General features: G+C 42.6%; 1 protein-coding gene across 18 annotated transcripts in view; it reads left to right on the top strand.

Annotated features, from left to right (window-relative positions):
* Window positions 1-17285, top strand: part of KALRN (kalirin RhoGEF kinase) — an 809955-nt gene that overhangs the window by 75516 nt on the left and 717154 nt on the right. The gene's annotated exons all lie outside the window — the stretch shown is intronic.

Raw genomic sequence — 17285 nt, 5'->3', positions numbered from 1 at the left:
CCACTTGGTCATGGTGTATGATCTTTTTGATGAGTTGTTGGATTCTATTTGCTAGTATTTTGTTGAGAATCTTCGCATCGGTATTCATCAAGGATATTGGTCTATAGTTTTCTTTGTTAGTGGTGTCTTTGTTTGCTTTTGGTATTAGGGAGATATGTGCCTCATAGAAACTGTTTGGAAGGGTTCCTGTCTTTTCGATTTCCTGGAAAAGCTTAAGGAGAACTGGCAACAAGTCTTCTTTGAATGTTTGGAAGAATTCGCCAGTGAATCCGTCTGGACCTGGGCTTTTGTTTTTGGGGAGACTTTTGATTACCGTTTCGATTTCCTTGATATTTATGGGCCTATTCAGGTATTTCATGTCTTCTTGGCTCAGTCTTGGGAGGTTGTAGGAGTCAAGGAATTCATCCATTTCTTTTAGGTTCTCTTGTTTTGTGGCATACAGACTTTCAAAGTAGTCTCTGATGATCCTTTGAATCTCCTTGGTTTCTGTTGTGATGTCCCCCTTTTCATTTCTGATTCGGTTTATTAGGGTTTTCTCTCTTTCTTTCTTTGTGAGTCTTGCTAGCGGTTTATCAATCTTGTTTATTTTCTCGAAGAACCAGCTCTTTGTTTCATTGATCTTATGGATTGTTTTTCGGGTTTCCATATCGTTAATTTCTGCTCTAAGTTTTATTATTTCTTTCCTTCGATCTGGTTTGGGTTCCTTTTGCTGGTCCTCTTCTAAGATCTTGAGCTGCGAAGTCAAACTATCTATATAGGCCCTTTCTTCCTTTCTGAGGAAGGCTTGCAGAGCTATAAATTTTCCCCTTAACACAGCTTTAGCTGCGTCCCATAGGTTCTGGTAGCTTGTGTCTTCATTCTCATTTGTTTAGAGGTATCTCTTAATTTCTTTCTTGATTTCCTCCGTGACCCACTCATTGTTCAATAGTGAGTTGTTTAATTTCCAAGTGTTTGATTTGGTTCTCCGAGTCTGTGCATGATTAACTTCCATCTTCAGTGCATCATGGTCTGAAAAGATAGTTGATACAATTTCTATCTTTCCAATTCTATTAAGGAATAACTTGTGGCCCAGAACATGGTCTATTTTGGAAAATGTTCCATGTGCACTGGAAAAGAATGTGTATTCTTTCTTTTGGGGGTATATAGCCCTGTATAGGTCTATTAGCCCTGTCTCCTCCATTTCTTCCTTCAGGGCCATCGTTTCCTTGCTGAGTGTTGTTCTTGTCGATCTATCCAGAGGTGATAAGGCAGTGTTGAAATCTCCAACTACTATCGTGGTGCTAGTTATGTCCTCCTTAAATTCTGTTAGGAGTTCTTTTAAGTATTTCGCTGGTCGTTCATTAGGTGCGTATACATTTAGGAGTGTGATTTCTTCCTGTTGCACATATCCCTTGATGAATATAAAATGACCTTTGCTGTCCCTTCTGATCTTTTTCAGCCTGAAATCAATGCTATCGGATACTAGTATGGCCACCCCTGCTTTTTTTTTGAGGGGGCTGTTTGCTTGCAGGATTGTTTTCCATCCTTTGATTTTTAGTCTGTGTTTGTTCCGGCTATTCAGATGTGTTTCTTGTAGGCAGCAGAAGGTTGGGTTTAGTTTCCGAATCCATTTTGCCACTCTATGCCTCTTGATTGGTGCATTTAGCCCGTTAACATTAAGAGAGATTATTGTCATTGGATTTTGTGCCATTTTTCTGTAGGGTTTGTTGTTCTTATAGGTCTTTTTCCTTGTCTTATAGTAGCCCTTTGAGTCCTTCTTTTAAATTTGGTCTTGAGTCTATGAAGTTCCTGAGCTGTTGCTTGTCCATGAAATAATGTATGGTTCCTTCAAGTTTAACTGAGAGTTTAGCCGGGTAGAGTATTCTTGGTGAGGCATTCATTTCATGAAGTTTTTTCACTATATCCCACCATTGTCTTCGGGCTTGGAGGGTTTCTTCTGATAGGTCTGCTGTGAATCTAAGGGGTGCACCTTTGTATATGATCTCCTTCTTTGATCTTGCTGCTTGCAGTATTGTGTCTCTATCCACGGCATCCATCATTCTGACTATGATATGCCTTGGGGATTTTCTATTTGGGTCCCTTTTAGCTGGCACCCTTCGGACTCCTTGTATCTGGATGTCCACATTCTCTAGCTCTGGGAATTTTTTAGCAATGATGTCTTTAATGGTGTTTTTTTCATTGGGATTGGTTCCGTGTGGTTCCGGCACTCCCATGATTCTTATGTTGTTTCTCCTGAGGTCGTCCCCTAGGACTCTAACTCGCTCTAGAGCCATTTTGAGGTCTTTTGCCATTATTTGCTGTTGTCTATATGCTTTGTGCAGCTCATCTTCAAGCTCACTGATTCTGTCTTCGGCTGTAGTCATTCTACTATTGAGGGCTCCTACGGAGTTTTTCATTTCATCTACTGATTCTTTTAGTTGTGTGACTTCTGTTCGTAGCTTTGAAATTTCTGCTCTCATTTCTTCCTGGATTATCTTGGTGGAGCGTTCCAACGCGGCATCCATATCCTCCCTTAATTTATTGGATGTTCGTTCCATAGTTGTGTTGAGTTCATGAATCATCCTCACAATTTCCTCTCTGAATTCTCTATCTGAGAGGAGGGTGTATTTGTGGGAGGTCGCTGCTGAGGTTAGTGAGATATTTTCTTGGCTCTCTCCTACTGGTGGGGATTTTCTCAGTTTCTTCATGTTGTTATGGGCTTTACTATCTGGAGCTCTCGTTAACTTGGGAGGAACCTCGACTAAAAATTTTTGGTTATGCTCTTTTGACAAAGTACTTTTCTGTGCAAGTTGATGTGTTCATTGACAGTTTTTGTGAAGTTAGGATAGGCTAGGTTAGTTGAGTATCAACATATAGTAACTAAGATAATGAGGGAGTTCTTCGGAGAAATGGGTTCAATCAATTGTAGCCAAAGGACAATGTGTGGAATGGTAGGAAAAATATCTGCGGCTGCGTTAGCGGCCGCCGCTCCGGAAACAGGCCACGCCCACTTTTAAGGCCACGCCCCCAAATGACAGGACACGCCCCTAACCTGTTCGGACACGGGAGGGCGGGATCAGGCGCGGTGGGCGAATGACTGGGACCTGCCCGGCGGGGAGGGGGTGAGGAGCAATTTTCTAATCACCTCTCTCCACTTTCTAGGAACATTACCCTTAACAGTTTGGGGCATATTCTTCTTTCTGCATGTTGAAATATATAATCCTCAGGTATATTTGGACATTGCTATATCAATATCTAGTTTTTAAAAATAAATGGTTAATAAAATTATTTCAAATTACTTTGCAAATCATATTTTCTCACTCAGCAGTATTCCATGGATGATATCCTTTTTTGTGAATTGCAAATAAAATGATTGTCTTTTTAAAGGACAAAAAGAGTGTGACATAGACTTATGTCAAAATTCCTTTACCATTTATTTTACTTATTGTTCGAGTTTAGATTTTCTTAGATATTTTTGCTATTGAAGAATACACTGAAATGTATGTGTAAGTGTAGCAGGTAAAAATTCTAGAAGTAGAATTGCTGGGTTGAGGACTACCTTAGAAATGTTGATAGGAACTGTCAAGCTGATTTGTAAAAAATGTTATATAAATTTACTTGTTTACTAGGTTACATGTTGCTGTTTTTTCCTGCCAGTCTAGTAGATGAAATATGTCATGTTGTTGCCTTTATTTTCATTTCCCAGATATTAATGAAGGTTAGCATCTTTTTCCATTTTATTAGTCATTGCCTTTCCTTTCACAAGCTTGCTTGTTTATGTTTGTATAGGGATGCTTAACTCTTAATGCTTTCTAGGAGATATTATTTTTTATGATATATTCTTGCAATGTGGTATTTGTCTCCTGGATTATTTTTTAACATTGTTCATGGTTTTTTTCCAGTATTTTACTAATTTTTTTAATAAAAACTTTGAAACACCCCACTATTGGAACTATAATGCATTGACATAAGTTAGAAAATTACTTCAACATTTGAGGACTCTGTGTTACCCTTACTCCTTTCTATCCAGCTTTACTCTCCTGCAGATAACTATTAATGTCAGGTTTTCTTTTTCTAATTTCAGCCAGTATTTCTTTCCCTTTTTTCCTTTTTGGGCTCTTCTTGGCAGTGCTCTAGGAATCAGGGATAGTGCAGGGCTGGGGATCAAATCTAGAGCTCCAGCACATGCTCTAGCCCACCCAGCTATCCCCAGGCCCCTTACCCATGGTTCTTTTTTACTTTTTTTTAAAAAATATATTTTATTGAATCACCATGTGGAAAGTTACAAAGTTCTCAGGCTTATATCTCAGTTATACAATGCTCAAACACCCTTCCCTTCACCAGTGCCCATATTCCACCACCAATAAAAACAAAAACAAAACAAAACAAAACAAAAACCCAGTATACATCCCACCCCTCAGCCCCCAAACCCCCCCCCCCGCGTGACTGATAATTTCACTTCCTTTTCTCTTTACCTTGATTACATTCCATATTTCAGCACAAACTCACTATTGTTGTTGGAGTTTCAACACAGACTCACTATTTTTGTTGGAATTTATCCCCCAAGAATACAGCTCTATTGACAAGGAAATATTTGATAATTAGTTTTCCATTGATGAGAATGAAGAGATATAGGTTTTAGGATTTCTGTATTTTAGTAATTAAGTCCAGGGAGATTTAAGTTGGAAATTGAATCATTTCCCTTCTTGGAGCAGCATGGAGCAAAAGCTTAGTTCACAGTCTGCATACATGGTTGCAAGCACTCGCTGGAACCCCAAGTCTTAAAGCTGGCTCTGGCTCCTGCTCGTTCCACATCCACGCGGCTGTGCAAAGGCATGGCCACCCGGGTCGAATCTTGGCCAGAGCCCGAGCTCCGGCCCCGGCCCGAGACTGCCCAGGTGTCCCGCTGTTTCAAGTTCAAAGCACTTATTTTTTTCCCTGCGCCACAAAGTTCATACCTGCTCAAAGGACCCACAAAATGTCGGTTCTTTTTTACTTTTGAAAAATATGAATAAATCTAATCCTTACTTATTTTACCCAGTATCAAGGAAATTCTAATTATATTGTTTGTACTTTGCCTTAAAAAAATTATTTTACTCATGGATAGTTATGGATGCTACATCCTGTGGTACTCAGGGGCCAGGGCAACTCCTGGTCGTGCTCAGGGTTTCCCTTGCATTTTTGTTTTGCTTTTGTTTGGGGTTGTACCCAGTGGTGCTCAGGGCTTACTTTTGGCTCTGCACTCAGGAATTATTCTTGGCAGGGCTTGGGGAATGCCCTCAATCAAAACTGAGTTGGTCCAGTGCCCTACCCGCTGTACTATTGCTCCAGCCCTATACCTTGCATTTTAACATAACAATATATTTGGAAGATCTTTTTTTTAATATCAATTTACATAAAGTCTTAGCATTCCTTGATAAACAGCTGCATTATATTTCACTGTGTGAATCGTTCATACATCAGTGGGCTTCAGACTCTCTTGCTTTTGCCCTAGTAGAACATTGAAAAATGTATACCTCCTCACATACTTAAATTGAAATTTAACTTTTTTTTTTTATAAATTTTATTGAATCACCATGTGGAGGGTTACATAGTTCTCTCAGGATTATGTCAGTTATACAATACTCAAACACCCTTCCCTTCACCAGTGCCCATATTCCATCACCAACCACCCCATTATACCTCCTGCCCCCTCCCGCCTCCCCAGTCCCCGCCCTTGAAAGTGATAAATTTCACTTCGTTTATGCTTTATCTTGGTTACATTCCATGTTTCAACACATAACTCACTATTGTTGCTAGGGTTTCCCCCCCAAAAAGAGAAGACAGTCCTACTGTCAAGGAAGCATTTGATAGCTCTCCATTGCTGAGAATGTAGAGATATTAAGTCCCGCTGTTTGTTACATAACTTTTCTATTCCCCCCCCTCGTCCCGCACCACCGAGTTCACGCCTGTTTAGTAATCACCACGCTGCCTGACAAAGGGAAAAAAAAAAAACGAAAAAGATGGTTATTTCCCGTCATCAGCCGGCGTGGGGCTCTGGCTTAGTTGATAGTCTGGTAGAATGTCTGCCAGCAGTTTCTGGAACCAAAAGTAATACGCTGGTATCGGCCCCAGCTCGAGGTTCCACCAGCATCCCGCTGTTCCAAGTACATAATAATTTATTCCCTTGTATCCCATTCCCACGCCACCAGGTCCGTGTCAGCTTAATGGACATCATACTATGGTTAACGCCACGCCGCGTTTCTTCCCGAGAAAGAAGGATATTTCTTCTCAGCCGGCGTGGGGATATGGCTTAGTTCAGTCTATAGAGATGGCTACCACTTTGATTGCCTTCAATATTTCAGCAAAAGACTTACTATTCTTGTTAGGATTTCCCACCAAAGTCCTACCAGTTAAAAAGGAACCATTTCATATTGGTTATGATTAAATGACATTAGGTCGCACGGCCATGGGCAGCAGCCTCACAGCTTTGAATTTCTGTATAAAGTCCAGGGAAAGTACAGCCAGAATTTACACGTCACTACAAACTTTAACCCTATTATGGTCCCCCCAAACTCCAACCCGTTACAAAGGAACCATTTCATATTGCTGATGATTAGATGACATTAGGCTGCCGCGGCCGCGCTGTTTTGTGTTTCTATATAAAGTCCAGGGAAAATTCTGCCTAAAATTCTATGCTACAATCTTTTACCCTTCAACAAAAAACTCAGTACTATTGTTTGGAGTTTCCCCCACGGTAAGCCCTGCTAAAAAGGAACATTTACACGTTGCTGACAATCAAGAGATATTAGGTCGCGCCGCGCGGTTTTGGATTTCTATATGAAGTCCAGGGAAAATTCTTTTGGTAATTGCATCACTCGCTGGCGGCGCCTGGGCCAGTAGCTTCGAGCACACAGTTTGGAGGCATTTTGGGGGCGCCGCTCGTGTCCAAAGTGGTTCAGTTGCCTCCGGGGTCGATCTCGCGTGGTGGCACAAAAGGAGCATCCCCACATGGCTCTGTGCTTAAATATCCTCGGCACAGGGCAGATCCGGAAGTCCTACCCCATTGGCTTTCCCGGGCTTCCTGAATAGTCTAAAAACCGGCTGTTGCCTCGCTGCGTTCAAAAAGAAAGAGTTGAGAGAGAAAAGACCATACCCCGCTGGCAGCGCCTGGGCCAGTAGCTCCGAGCACACAGTTTGGAGGCATTTTGGGGGCGCCGCTCGTGTCCAAAGTGGTTCAGTTGCCTCCGGGGTCGATCTCATGTGGCGGCACAAAAGCGAAATTTAACTTTTTAAAACCATTATAGTTAAAATATATATTTTTATAATATTAAATATATATTTCTTAAAGTATTGGAGCTGTAGATTTAATGAACTGGAAAAGGCAACTTATTGTCAAAGCAAGCAAACAAATCAGACATAGTTATATCCTGTCAGAGGAAGTTTAACTTCTTTCAATTTATGCCAGGCATATTAACTTGATATATGATACCCCAGTCTTTGGAATTCTCATTTGAAGGTAGATAGATAAACAGCTATGGTCTTGAGCCTAGCCCTGTCTTTGTTTTCTAGACAAAATAAGGCTCAGTTCTTTCAAATATACCCATGGTGATCTCTGTCAGTGCTATAGCTTGAACTGCTCTTCACTTGCCAATGGCTCCTTGCTTAATTTTTCTGTTACAAATCTGTTGTGTCACTCTCACAAGCCACCCCACTCTCAGTGGTTTAGCACAGTACTTTATTATTTCTCATGATTATGTGGCTTGAGGAGGCAATTCTGTGTTCGTGTGTCTGCAGGGTGGTGGGGAGGCTGGAAGCTCCAGGGCAGGCATGAGGCTAGAACCTACCTAACAGGTTCTCAGCCGGGGGTCTTGGCTCCCCTTTATCTGTCTGGTCTTTATACTTCTCATAGCACAGCCGTGTGACTATAAGGACACTTTTATTGATTCTTGATCCCCTTTAAATGTCTTAAAAAATTAGGTAATATAGCCCACAGGGTAAACATTCAAAAGGCATAAAAAAAGCACAGCAGAAAGTATTTCTTTCACTGTGATCGTCCAGGCACCTCTTCTTATGTGAGTTTTATAATTTCCTAGATATTTTAAAAACCGCATGTACAAACCAACATGGTGAGCTTTGTGTTTTTATTAGGAAAACCTTCTCATCCTAAATCTGTGAAAAGTTTTCTTCTTGAGTTTTATAATTTGTTTTCATGGACATCTTTACCTTGGCTTTCCTGTGTGAGTGCATGTTGTGTGATGCTCAGGTGCTAGTAATGACTCAGTGCTTGTGTGTATAGGAGGGTGTTTTTCATGGCAGGGCTTAGGGAACCATGTGGTATCACTCGTTGAACGTGGGCCTCCTGCATACATGCATCTATGACCTATCTCCTAGTGTAGAATTGATAGACTTTTTGGGAAACAAAATCTTTGGAGATTACTAATTGGGAATCTCCACAGAATTTCTCACCTCTAGTGTGGAGGGCCACTCACATGGGCAAAGTCAGAGGATATTTTTTCCATTGAATCACTGTGGGATATGCAGTTACAAAGTTGTTCACGATTGTGTTTCAGCCATACAGTGTTCCAACACCCATCCCTTCTACCAGTGTACATTTCCTGTCATCAGTGTCCCCAGTTTCCCACCCCCACAGTACCCCCCACAACATCCTGTCTCTGTGGCAGACATGTTCCTTCTATCTCTTTCCATTTTTTCCTTTAGGCACTGTAGTGTGAAGTACTGTTACTTTGCCTCCTAAAGCACTCAGTTTTATACAGAATGAGCATTTCCAACTATCATTGTCATATGGTCCCTTCTCTTGTCTTAATTGCTCAACCTCAGCTTACCACTTATGGAAAGCTTCCAACCATGTACCAGTCCTCCTGCCCTGTTTCTACTGTCATTGGGTATTATCTCATACTAGTGTTTTTTATATCCTGCAAATGATTGTTTTTTGTAATTGTTTTGTAATTTTCTATAATTTTTCTATGTCTGTCCCTCTCTCCCTTTGACTCATTTCACTCAGCATGATTCTCTCCATGTCCATCCATGTGTAAACATATTACAAGCCTTTATTTTTCCTGGTGGCTGCGTAGTATTCCATTGTGTAGATGTACCATAGTTTCTTTATCCAGTTGTCTGTTCTTGGGCACTTAGATTGTTTCCAGATTCTGGCTATGTGAATAGTGCTGCAATGAACATAGGAGTGTATATGGATTTTCTGCATTGTGTTTTTAGGCACCTAGGGTATATTTCCAGGAGTGTTATTGTTGGATTGTATGGGAGCTCAAATTCTAGCTTTTTTGAGGAATGTCCATTTGTATTCCAGAAAGGCTAGACCAATTAGCGTTCCCACTAGCAGTAAATGAAAGTTCCTTTCTCTCTTCATCCATGCCAGCAGTAGTTATTATTCTTTTTTGATATGTGCCAGTCTCTGTGATGTTATATGACATCTCATTGTTGTTTTGATATACATCACCCTGATGTTTAGTGATGGAGAGCATTTTTTTCTGTGCCTTTTGGCCATTTGTATTTCTTCTTTGAGGAAGTTTCTGTTTATCTCTTCTCCCCATATTTTGATGGAGTTGGATGATTTTTTTTTCTTGTAAAGTTCTACCAGTGCCTAAAATATTGTGGATATTAACCTATAATTAGATGAATGTTGGGTAAATAATTTTTCCCATTCATGAGCTGTCTTTGTATCCTGGTAATCATTTCCTTTGAGGTGCAGAAGCATTTTAGTTTAATGTAGTCCCATTAGTTTATCATTACTTCCATTTGCTTGGTCAGTGGTGTTTCATCCTTGAAGATGCTTTTAACTTTAATATCATGGAGACTTCTGCCTGCATTTCCTCTAGGTACCTTATGGATTCAGGTCTGATATCAAGATCTTTAGTTCATTTTGATGTGACTTGTGCATAGCATTAGCAAAAGGTCTGAGTTTATTTGTTTTTTGTATGTAACTACCAACACTTGTTGAAGAGGCTTTCCTTGCTCCATTTCATATTTTTTTATCCTTCATTGAAGATAAACTGATCATGTACTTTGGGTCTATCTCAGGATGTTCAACTCCATTTCATTGATCTGATTGTCTGTCTTTATTCCAAGACCGTGCTGTTTTAATTATTATTGCTTTGTAGTACAGCTTGAAGTTGGGGAAAATGATGCCTTCCATATTTTCCTCAAGGATTGCTTTAACAATTTTGGGGCAAGTTATTATTCCATATAAATTTCAGGAAAGTTTGATTCATTTCTTTCAATAATGACATGAGTATCCTTACAGGGACTGCATTGAATCTGTACAATGATTTGGGGGGTATTGCCATTTTAATGATTATTAATCTTCCCAATCTGTGAGAGAGAGGATTTTTTTAAAATGTGAAAACAGCTTTCATTTGTAAGTTTTTGTGGGAGGGAGTCTGAGGGAGGGAGAGGGAGAGAGAAAGGGTTAGAGGGAGAGAGGAAGAGGGGGAGGGAGTATATGGACTTGTCTAGGGTGGAGAGAGAGAGAGCTCCAGTACATATGCCAGCATGAAAGTACGAAAGTACACGGCTCAAGAGGAGGGGAGATGCAGGCGACATGTGCCACAGGCAATACATGCACATGGACAACACATGTGTTCGGGCAGCACCTGTGTGAGTCAGAGGATTTTTTAAAAATGAATCTGGGAATTTTCCAACCTGTGTTGGAAAGGCAGAAATAGGAACCAGATGACTTGGGGAGGTTGGGTAAGATGTAGGAATGTGCTAGAAAAGCTGGGAGATTTGGACTTGTTACTCATCCTTAGGCTTTTTAAGGACCATTTGACTTAGAGCTGACCTCATGTATCCTCTTAGACCCCATGAATTGGAAGTTTCCATTTGACATGAGCTTTTGTTCCTCTACTAGAAGGTACTAACTTTACTAAGAACCTACTGCATATTATGCTTATTATTTTATATGTGCTATTTTTGTCTTAACCTCTTGACATTCATTTAGATTTTGTAAATCAATTGTGTCTTCATCCAAAATATTTTAGGAAGGTAAATGGTTTACTGAAAGTTTGTTGAATGGAAAGTCTTGGGTATTGAACGCAGTCTTCGGTTTTATTTCAAAGTTAAACCCTTTCCTTATATCTTGGAAGCATCAAAGTAGCAATATAAAAATATTGTAAAAATTACATGTGTAAGTTCTAGGTATCAGTTATTTTTAAAACTGTATGAATTGTTTGCTAAAGGGTAAAGTGATCATGGTAACAGATTCTTATTTTGAAAATAAAGATCAAAGGAAAGATTATTCAATTTGATTAATTTGCAGTTGCTTCGGTTGCCCAGCCTGGGGTATTTATGTGTGGGCAGAAGGGAATGGGGGAAAGGAGAATCAGTACATTCAGGTGAGTCAGCTATTCTGATGTGGTAGGGGCTTCCCTGTGCACCCACAAGGGTTATCTATTTTTCAAAACAGAAAAGAAAGACTGTAGAGAAAGATATTTTGATCCTTATATAAGCTAACCAATGTATAGTATTTCTTTGGTCCAGTTGAAGTTCATATTCATTGCTTTCCACACCTTTCTTATTCTGGTACCTGCTTTCACTGGACAGGTGTATTGAGATGGGTGTTTTTATTCTTGAGGAATTTTTGGAAGAGATGGTACCTGGTGTGGGATAGGAAGAGAAGAGGATTGGAATATCCTTTGGAAGGCTCCCTGTGGGCTGGTTGGGAGATGAGGTTTTAGTGGTGATGACTGACAGTTTAGTTTTTCCTAATTCTATGTTGGTGAACTATGTTCCTGTGCCTCTGCTTGCAAGGCAGGCGGTCCACTACCAAGCAATGCCTGGGCCCTTCTGATGGTAAACTATGAGAATTGAGAGGAAAAGTTAAGAGTGGTCAGATCTCAGGTGAGTAAACAGCCCCATAATTGAGCTGCTATGCCATCTTCATTGGAAGGATGAATTCATCTTCATTCTCTCTCTCTCTCTCTCTGTTTCTCTTTCTCTCTCTCTCTCCCTCGCTCACTCTCAGATTTTGTAAATCTCTCTTCCCTCTCCTCCCTCTGGCACATGCAAGGCTCAATCACTGAAACACATTCCAGGTTCATTGGATGGGTGAAGAATGAAGAAAGTGCTCTTAGCGGAGGCGAGGAGGAGGTTACTCCCTTACCACCTGTGTGGAGAATAGGCATGGGAGGCAGTCATGAGCATGTGGACTATCTAGGCCTTTTGGTTCAGCTTCTGGGGTGTTCTCACCAACTATTGATTACCCTTTGTTTTAAGTGGAGATCAGGGTTACATTTTTTTGTTTGGAGAGGAGCTTTTGTTTGCTGTTTCTTTTTTTTTTTTTTGACAGAGTTTCATACTCTGGGGCTTTTGCTTAACTCTTTGTGGTCTTGGGTCACACCTTGTAGTGTTCAGAGGAGAATTACATGAGATGCCAGGGAGCAGACGGATTTTGATTATATGCAGGAGAAGCACCTTATCCTTGTACCATCTCTGGCCATGATTAGCTTGCCTAATCATGGCTTCAAGAATAGTTTTAAGAAGAGCTATTTTAGATGCTTTGAAAAAATATGCTGACCACACGTTCATGACTGTGGAAGAAATAGAAGGTGAGAGGAATGAGACAGGGAGGGTGAAGTAGGTATCATCTCTGATGAGATCTCTTCAGCAGAATGGTCTGAGAGGCAAATGCCTATGAAGGTTTATGAAAGAGTCATGTATCCTCTTCCTCCTCCTCCCCCTCCTCGTCCTCCTCCTCCTCATCCTCTTCCCCACTTCCTCCCCCTCCTTCTCCTCCTCCAACCACTGTAATCAAGGTCTGGAATACTTATAGATTTATTTGGCCTTAGGCCAACATGTAAATATTCTCTAAGGGTCTGAATATTAAGCTATTCTCATGAAAAATTTGAAGGAAGTGAACTTAAAATGGTATTTTTCATGGACCCAGGCCTTGAAAAGGCAGAGAAAGTTGGGGAAGATTCTAGATCTACAGGCATAGGCCAGAGTGCTGGTGTGGTGCGGTTGGCTATTTAGGGACATATGGGGCTTTTATTGATTGGTGGATTAACTATAAATCCTCAGGGGAGGGCTAGGGAAGGTATTACATTTCCTCTCACATAGGGATTATCATATCTCTGTCAGTGGAACTTCATCATTTAAGAGAAAAGTAAAGGTCTCAGTTGAGGTCAGAGCATAGATGAAAGTCACAAAAAAGTTAGGGAAAGCAAGCTCATTAACTCCTGCCTTTGCCACCCGACATCTGGCCTTTTGTTTTAGATGAAACTTAGTCATTGAACAGAGATGAAGTGGCAGCACGCTAGAATAATTTCTAATTTCTCACCCCTTTGTGTGGGGCCTTCTTCTGGGCCTTGATGGCCTTCTCCCTTTAACTTGAAGAAGACTGTCAAGACTCAGAATCTCCCTCTATCCTAGACGCTTAGGGCATGTGGATGGGGGTAGGGTGGGGGGGGTGGGGGGTGAATGGGCTGTATTTCAGAATCCAAACGAAATATTCAAATGAAGTCCGTGCCACATGTAATAGAAGTAGACAGGAACAGAGAAAATATATCAGCATTTCAGAATCATCTGGGGAGCTTGTTAAACATGCAAGCATTTGGGAGTACGGCTAGTCGTTATCTGATAGATAACCAATCCCCTATGGTGAGTCTGCTGCCCATTAAACTTTGAGAACCTCTGAGACAGAGAATGAATGAGTTCGTTGAAAAAGGCCTCTTGGGAGAGTTGATCTTGAATTCCAGTGTGACAGGTGACTTTAGGTGATTCTTATCTTTGATGCTGTCCTTAAGCATGGGCCTGCAGAGCCTGCTCACTTGAGGACACTAGGCTGTCGCTGGAGAGAGTGACAAGTGTCTATCCCCACCCATAGGTGGTGCCGCTAGAATGTGTTGCCGCATCTTCACTACTGCATGCTAATCGCCAAGGGGACAGAAGTGGTGTGGGAGGTGGCTGAGGATGGTGTCTGCTGGAGTGTTTGATTCATGTTACAATTGGAGCACAGCTTGCAGGGCAAAATGGCAGCCTGGTGGAGCGCACTTCCTGGTGGGCGTATGTGTGGAGAATGCTGTGTCAGCAGGCAACCTCACTTCAATATGCAGTCCCTGGCACTTTTGCCACCTTGCGTGTGGCCTTGACTCACCAGGAGCCCCTCATGTGTCTGGGATCTGGCCAGCGAGGGCAGTGTTCACTGTTGTCCCAGGAGACGAGTGGGGAAGATTTGGGAAACGGTTGGTTCTCCTCTCCTCCCTTTGTGCTGCTTGCCTTCTGCTCCAGACACTTGTGCCTGCTTATCTGGTGGGAACACAGTGTTTTCATGTTGGGGTGGGTGGAGAGAGGGAAAGAACAGTGCCAAGTTAAGAAGGAGGAACAGAGAAAAGAAGGGAACATATCTATGTGGTGACATGGAGTAACCAGATCGTTAAGACTAGCTCTGGTTCCTTGGGATGGCCAGGCCATGTGCGTGGCCTCAGGACTCTGCTTGTCCCTGGAGAATAGCCAGATGGGCAGACGGGGATGCTGACCAGGCTTTGGCCAAGATGAAAAATGGACCACTGTGAAACATCAAGAAAAAAAGTGCTCAATCAAACTCTGTCCTGGCTAATACCCTTTCCTTTCTATCTGTACTGCTGCTAAATGGCAACTCTAACCATTATCTCCAACTGCTGGAGGGGTTGCACTTAAAGAAAGGCTCATAAGGTTCAGTGGAGAAATGAGTTCCAAGTACCCCGACCAGATGGTTGGAAGTGAAATTTGAGTTGAATTCCTGGCTGAATAGGGTCATCCTCGGTCTGACTCTGTACATAAAGTTAGTTTGTGGGGTTAACTTGTACCCTGTTATTCTTCAGTGTCTTTAATCAGTTTTTCTCATAAAGGGAGGCAATGCAGAAGGTGGGTAACAGCCAGCCAGCTTCTTTAACTGGCCCAGTAACGGGACATGGAAGAAGTAGTATGAACACTTTTTGAGTGCTCAGTTTGGTGGTTTTCAAACGTTGGCCCACAGAGCAGTGCGGGTACGTAAAAAGGTTGAAAACCCCTGCTCTAGTGTTGCGTGTCCACAGCCTCTGAGACTCTCTGTCTCACTTTCAGTGTTTTGACTGCTCATCCCTAAGTTCCTGTGAAATGGGAGTTACATCCTTCTCATTCCATAGTTCTGAGTTGTCTTAGAGAAATTTACTTTTGAGTTCTTACGCAGTATGTACTCTCTCTGCAGCCATATACCTGAAGCCAAAGGGAAAGCTGAAAGGTCCTTACGTGGCCACTCTGTGCCCATGGCAGGTGAACACTGCCTTGAGGGACCTTCTGCTTCGCTAGGTGCTGCCCTACTGGGAAGACTTCCATCTCTCTGTGAAGGATGTCACAGTGCCTCAGGAAATGGCTCAGAGCCCCAGAAACTGTTTGGAAGGAAATAGTTGGATCATATTTCTTTCTTAGCTAGCCACCTCCTAGACTTTTGATCGTAAACAAGTTACTGAGTTTTTTTTTATATCATGGAGTTTCTCCTCTGTAACCCAAGTAAAGTGTTTCTTGCCCTACAGATCTTGCAGGATGAGGCCCAGGAGCTGAAGGGTGTGAAAGTTTTCTGAGACTGCAAAGTACTGGCCACACCTGAGTGATGAATCTTTGTTACTTGTGAGGGAAGAGAAGGCTCTGGGTCAGCACACTTCTCTCTGGAGAGAGGAGAGGCTTGCATTCTTGTACTAACTACACACTGGAGTCTTGTCCATTTAAGGGAATAACAAATAATACTGACAGAGTCCAGAGGTAGCTCTGAGGCAGTGTTGTCTGCTCAGTCCTAATGCTGCCCTTTCAGAAGGAGCCAGGTGACAGTGGCAGTGCCAGGGTAGGAGATGGGCAGGTGGAGAGGGTGGCCCCGTTACTCTCATGCAGCCTCTCCTCTCCCTGCTCCTGGACATGCCTCTCCTTAATCTAAGCTCTTTCTTACTCTAGTGTGTCCTGTCGGAGAGGCCTGACTCCCCAGGAGTAGCTTAGAGTGAGGAAGGTCTGCTCCCGCCCTGCCAGCTGCCTGCGGGAGGTCAGGCAGCTTGGTGTGCTGGCATTTCTGTGAGGGGAGGAGAAACCACTGCTGGCACGGCCTGGCGGGAACGAGCTGAGTTGGCTGTGCCTGTGGCTGCGGGTGGTTCCTAGGCCTGGGCTACAGGCTTGTCTCAGACAGGGTGCCGACTCTCTGGCTCTACTTCTGTGAAAGGACTTCCAGTTACCAGGTCCACAGCCTCTCATGTCGTGACCAGTCCACTCGAAAGTGGGTTTCCAGTGGGCAAGGACAGAATGCCCTGTTATCCTTCCATAGGCCATTGGAAGTGCTCTGGGCCCGAGCCCCCTACCCATTTTTCTCCTCGCCATATAAAGAACTTCTGTAGCATACTTGGGTTCACTTGGCCATCACCTGCTCATGTAGTGAATAGTTCAGCACTTAGAAAGTTCAGGATTTTTTATGAGGTGCTTAGGAGACACAACAGGGATTATAAAGCAGATTCCATCTTTCTGAAGTCTGTGGTCAAGTAAGGGAGCAGAGTCAGACACTGAGGGAAACTTGAAATGTAGTGTATGGGCTGGAGTGATAGTACTGCAAGTAGGGAGTTTGCCTTGCATGTGGCTGACCCGTGTTCAGCTCCCAGCACCCAATCCTCAGCACCCTCTGAGCTCACCAGGAGTAATTCCCGAGCACAGTAAGCATGGAGCACTACTGGCTGGGCCCTTGCCCCTCAAAAAAGAAAAAAGCCAAAATATGTAGTATAAAGGAAATCAGGAAAGTCTGCCTGCTTCTACGGCATTTGAACTAGACATTTAAATTATCAGGCAAATTTAATCATGATGGCATGGGGAATGGGGAGGGCAGGAACTAAGGCATGGAGGTAGGAAACCCAAAATTTATGGAAATGTGGGAATTGAGAGTCTGGTAAGAGAAAGAAAGTTTGGAAGGCAGGGGGACTGCATGCTTGAACATGGCTATTAGTAAGCACTGTGCCAGGAATGCCACATCTTCTTTGACACAAAGCAGGCATGGGGGTGGGGCTGGAGCAATAGCACAGTGGGTAGGGCGTTTGCCTTGCATGCGGCCGAACCTGGGTTCGATTCCCAGCATCCCATACGGTCCCCTGAGCACCACCAGGGGTGATTCCTGAGTGCATGAGCCAGGAGTAACCCCTGTGCATTGCCGGGTGTGACCCAAAAAGCAAAAAAAAAAAAAAAAGAAGGCATGGGAAACATCTAAAACTCAGGGGCACTAATGTGATGAGACAGACACGTGTGCTTCTTGTTGGTTGTCCGTGACCTGTCTGCCTGTATTGTACGGTCCATCAATGACATTATAAGTA

This window comes from Sorex araneus, chromosome 2, assembly GCF_027595985.1.
Source record: "Sorex araneus isolate mSorAra2 chromosome 2, mSorAra2.pri, whole genome shotgun sequence".
NCBI classification, from domain to species: domain Eukaryota; kingdom Metazoa; phylum Chordata; class Mammalia; order Eulipotyphla; family Soricidae; genus Sorex; species Sorex araneus.
This window is presented reverse-complemented; position numbering and strand designations above follow the sequence as displayed.